The sequence below is a fragment of the Cetorhinus maximus genome, chromosome 17, assembly GCF_964194155.1.
Source record: "Cetorhinus maximus chromosome 17, sCetMax3.hap1.1, whole genome shotgun sequence".
NCBI lineage: Eukaryota > Metazoa > Chordata > Chondrichthyes > Lamniformes > Cetorhinidae > Cetorhinus > Cetorhinus maximus.
This window is the reverse complement of record NC_135895.1, coordinates 71,006,639-71,012,638: the sequence shown is the minus strand read 5'-3', so window position 1 is coordinate 71,012,638 and position 6,000 is coordinate 71,006,639.

Sequence of the window (6,000 nt, the reverse complement as noted above, 5' to 3'; positions counted from 1 at the left end):
GCTCACTCCTCCTCACACCCCTGACAGTGCTCACGCCCCTCACCTCCCTCACACCCCTGACAGTGTTCATGCCCCTCACCTCCCTCACGCCCCTGACAGTGCTCACCCCCTTCACACCCCTGACAGTGTTCACCCCCGACTTATCTGCCAGTGCTCACCCCCTTCACACCTTTGACTAAGGTTCCCAACTGTGATTAAATGTACTCCTGGAGGTTTCATCACATTACCTGCCCCATGCTCCAGCCATTATTCGGCCAACAGATCCATTCTTGTGATGTACTACCTTCCTACACCAATTGGAAAGCAAAAAGATTCATTACCCAATTGGATGATGCTCAACTATCAGCCAAACAACCTTTTTTCAATTTTCAATATTTCTATATATGGTGAAGAGAATTGTTCAAAGAACATTTGAAAAAATCTATCTTCTTAATGTCCTGATGATTTTTCTCCAGGGTTGTACACAGCAGTTTCCTGGAGATTGATCTGTGATTCCTGGAGACTCCAGGCCAGTCCTGGAGGGTTGGCAACCCTACCTCCTACAATGTTCACCCCCCCAACATACCTACCCCCCAACAACGTTCACCACCCTCACACACCCAATAAAGCTCACCCCTCCCTCACCTCCACAACAATGTTCATTTTCCAACGCCACTGACTCTTCCAACATTGGCCAGACAAGAGCCAGGTCTTGTGGAAGCTAGGTCAGCAGGGGTGGTGCTGAACGTTTTCAGGAAGGGGGTGAGCATTGTCAGGAGGTAAGGGAGAGAGTGTTTGTTGCAGGGGAGGGGGTGGAGGGGGTGAACATTGTCAGTGGGGCATTAGGGGAGGTGAGCATTGTGGAGGTTGAGGGAGGGTGCACATTGTCAAGGGGTGAAGCGGAGGAGAACATTGTCAGGAAGGGGGTTAATATTATTGGGGGTTGAACAGTGTTGGGAGAGCGTTAGCAGTGTCGGGGGATGGGGGTTCACCATTGTCGGAGAGGTGAGCTGCATTGAGGGTGCTGAGCTTATCAAGGTTGCTGTGGGTGCTTTGATACTCCAGCTGATTTACTTAGAGGTCCTCTCCTGAACAGGCTTTACATTGCTAGGAAAAGCTCTAAGTAAATCTGTGTAAAAACCAGGGTAAGTATAGAGCAAACAGCCCTGATCTACATGGATATGGCCATCTCATCCCACTGTCGTTAGGAACCATCTGCACCCCAGTGCAGCTCGTCCCTCTGACAATGGTCACTACCCCACCTCCAGACAGTGCTCACCATCCCCCCCCACCACACCCCCAGCAGTGCTCAGTCCCTCACACCCCCTGACAGTGCTCACCCCTGTCATGAAGATATTAATGTATATAATGTTATTGGAAATTATTTTTAAGTTCAACTTGTAGGGGTGTGTGTGTGTGTGTTAATTGGATTAAAGCCAGCTAGTCTGGGTGCTTGATGTATAGTGGTTTGAGATGTTAATTAGATACACAAAAGTCTTGAAGGTAAAAGAGTACATTTGCATTTGTTGAATAAACCATTCAAAAGAAGGGAGTAAAATCTTGCACCTAGCTAGGAGACACCAAGCAATGTGTTTATATTATTAATAAAATTGGTGCTATGAAAGGGGTTTTATTGTTATAAGAGCTGAAGTTCAAAGGCCTAGGGATACAATAAGAATTTACATTGAAAGGGAAGGCTAGGTATAACAGCAAAGAGTTTTGTATGTGCAGGTCAGAGGCATGTAAGATCTAAGCAGCCTGTAAGCCCTACAACTGTGTCTGCAAAGGAAACAAATTGAAAGGCACCTCATCTTGAATTTGTAAGGTCAAATGTGCTTTGCCTGGCGTCAGTTTAAAGTCTATGGGTTATTGTTGCCTTGGTGTAGATTTACCTGGGAGTGATTAATTTGGGGATTTGTTTAAAAGTTATTATGGTAGTAACTTGTAGACATGTGTATGTGTTTAATTTCTTGTTAAACTATTAAATGTTTCATTTAATTTATATAAAAAAACCTCTGGAGGCTTGTTGGTTCCATTTCTGAATTCAGAGCTGCATCTCAAACATACCAATTAAAAGTATAGGTTTTGACAGTTGTTTAAAGTTTCCCTCTGGGGTTTTAAATAACTCAGCCTTTACCAACTGCTGTGTCACAACAACCCCCTCACACCCCCCCCCACAGTGCTCATCCCCCACTCCACCCATAGTGCTCACCCCCTCACAACCCTGACAGTGCTCACCCCCCACTCCACCCATAGTGCTCACCACCTCACATCCTCCCACAGTGCTCACCCCCTCAACCCCCCCCACAGTGCTCACCCCCTCACCACCCCCCCCCCACAGTGCTCACCCCCTCACCACACCCCCCCACAGTGCTCACCCCCTCACCCCCCACCCCACAGTGCTCACCCCCTCACCCCCCACCCCACAGTGCTCTCCCCCTCACCCCCCCTACAGTGCTCACCCCCTCACCTCCCCCCCACAGTGCTCACCCCCTCACCCCACCCCCCACAGTGCTCACCCCCTCACACCCTCCCACAGTGCTCACCCACTCACAACCCCCCCACAGTGCTCACCCCCTCACACCCCCCCCACAGTGCTCATCCCCCTCACATCCCACCCGTTCACACACCTCCCCCCCCCACTCCCCCCCAACAGTGCTCAACACCCACACCTCAGACAGTGCTCGCCCCCCATACCCTACCCTGACAGTGCTCATCCCCTCTCAACAATGTTCAATCCCCAACAACATTAACCCCCTTCCCGACAATTTGTAACTTTCCCCCCACCCCTGGACAATGCTCACACTTCCTTAACCCCGTTAGGAATCATGCAGCAGTCCAGACAGGGTAAAAGCAGCAATTGGAAATTTAAACTTCCCACATTAGTACCACGCATGTACGTGCATCAAAACCTACCATTACATGCAAACCATGTACATCATTACAAAACAAAACAAAAACTTTAATGGGAAGGTTTAAATGCAGTAAGGATCCTCTAAGAGAGAGCCCTGTATTTCTCCCACTCTGGCCTCTTGTGCATCTCCACGCCCTTCACCCTACCCCATGGCATGCCTTCAGTCATATAGGCCCTAAGCTCTGAAATACCTTCTCTGTTTCCATTTCCTTTAAGACACTCCTTAAAACTTACCTCCGACAAGTTTTTGGTCACCTGTCCTAGTTTCTTCTTCTTTGGCTGGGTCTCAATGTTTGTCTGAATAAACTGCTGTCTTGGGGCTTGGAATTGTGTAGAGGACATCTCCCTTCCTTTCTCCCATCATGCCTCATTTTTTAGGCTTCTTTCACACTCACTTGTTTAAGTTTCTCTTTTGAAGATTTGCTGTCATGTAAACTGAGCACATTGAGTGAGTGAACTGTTCATTCATCATAGGATGGTATGCAAAACTAATTTAACATAGGTCAACTGGTCATCTGGACAACATATTAAAACACACAAACTAAATTAGACAATATCCATCAAAGTACAGTATGGCAAGTGTCAGAATGGATGTTAATAGAGCGATATGTATACTTAACAAGTAATGAAAAAGTAAACTTGGAACAAAACCTTCAGATACCTCAAGGCAGCAGGACTAAAGGTTAGGGTAATAAAGGCACAAGTACAGAGCAAGTTTGCAAGGAAATCAGTGCAGAAGTGGATAAATGCTAACCTCTTTAAAAAAAATGTCACTACTAACAGACATGAATGTTGCAAATTTCCTACCAATAAATCTGTTATCACTCCACACCCTCCACCTCCCCATGCCCCCTGCCTCAAATACAACAGTGGATTTTGGCAGAGACCCCATGCTGGGCTGAAATTAAAGGATCATCTAAACGATAGACGTGGTGTTCAACGGAAGCCATTCAGCCCCTCATGCCTGCTCCTCCATTCAGTCAGATAATGGTTGATAATGTACCTCAATCATTTACCATTTATTCAATATCCCTTTATATCCTTATCCAATAAGAAAGAGTCATTCTAAGTCTTGAAATATTCAATTAACCCAATATCCACAGCTTTGTGGGGAAAAAAGTAATTCTTAAGTTTAGTCCTGAATGGCGGAGCTCTAATTTTAGGATTGGGTGCCTTGTCCTGGATTCCGCCGTCAGATAGTCACCCTGTTGAATCCTTTCATCATTTCACCCATCTCAACTATATCATCCCTCAACCATCCAAATTCAAGGAAATACAACCCAAATTTATGCTATTTTTCCTAATATCTTAACCCTTTAAAACCTGGTATAATTCCAGTAAACCTGCACTATACCATCCCAAGGCCAACATATCCTTCGTGAGGTGCAATGCACAGAACTACATGCAATAATCCTGATGGGGTCAGACCAATGGACTCTGTGCAACTGAAACATAACTTTCTCTCTTTTTGTATTCCTGCCTCTTAAGTAAAAACCAACATTCCATTAACCTTTTTACTTTTTTCCTCTCATATTCACTAATCTCTCACTATTAAGAAAATATTCCCATTTGACTTTATTGGATTCAGGGTGGTTCAGTACGCACTTCCCCACATTGAATTCCATCTGGCACAGCTTTTCCCACTCACTCAATCTGTCTATCTTTGTAACTTCCTGCTTCTATTTATGTAACTTATTGCTTCCTGACATAGCATCATCTGCAAACTCAGATATACAAATCTATTCCAAGTCACTTGTGTCCTGACCAATATCTATCCATAGAACCATAGAACACTACAGCACAGAAAACAGGCCATTCGGCCCTTCTAGTCTGTGCCGAAATATTATTCCGCTAGTCCCATTGACCTGCACCTAGTCCATAACCCTCCAGACCTCTCCCATCCATGTATCTATCTAATTTATTCTTAAAACTTAAGAGTGAGCCCGCATTTACCACGTCAGATGGTAGCTCGTTCCACACTCTCACCACTCTCTGAGTGAAGAAGTTCCCCCTAATGTTCCACCTAAACCTTTCCCCTTTCACCCTAAAGCCATGTCCTCTTGTGTTTATTTCTCCTAATCTAAGTGGAAAGAGCCTACTCGCATCTACTCTGTCTATACCCCTCACAATTTTGTAAACTTCTATCAAATCTCCCCTCATTCTTCTAAGCTCAAACCAACATCCCTCAACCAACATTATTAAAACAGATTATTTAGTTATTATGACATTGCTGCTTTTGGGAACTTGTTGTGTGTCCTACATAACGACAGTGACTACACTAAAAAAGTACTTCATTGGCTGTAAAATACTTTGGGACATCCTGAGGGTGTCAAAAGGCACTAGATAAATATAATTCTTTAGTTTTTATATGTATGGTGAAAAGCTGCAGCCTGACAAAGATTTGTAGGGACCGCTACTTCGCACTAATTCCATTAATCAGAATAAATTCCCTTTATCCCTACTCTCTCTCTCTCCTGCCTCCTTACCAATTCTCAACCCATATCACAAGATTATTTCCAATTCCATGTTCTCTACTTTTTGATAATAATCTCTTAAGCAGCAACTTACCTTTTGGAAGCTCATTTAGACGACATCCATTGACATTTCTCATTCTATCATGTTAGTGACCACCTCAAAAAATACAGCTAGATCAGTGACAGATCGAGCAAATTGAGTCTATATTCTATTAGAGTTCTGAAGAAGAGTCATATTGAACTCAAAACATTAACTCTGTTTCTCTCTCCACAGATGCTGCCAGGCCTGCTGAGTTTTTCCACCACTTTCTGCTTTTATTTGAGCCTATACTCATTGTAGTTTAGAAGAATCCCCAGAGAGCAGTGTAGGCTAGGTCATGGAATATATTCAAGGCTGAGTTAAATAGGTTTTTGATCTGCAAGGGAGTCAAGGGTTATGAGGGAGCAGGCAGGAAAGTGAAGTTAAGGATACAATCTGATCAGCCATGATCTTATTGGATGGTGGAGCTGGCCCAATGGGCTGAATGGCTCCTCCTCTTCCTATTTCTCATGATTTTATGACCTTATTGTGAGACATGACCTATCCTTTCTAAATTGATCCTGATTCCTTTTATTCAGCACATAATCATTCAA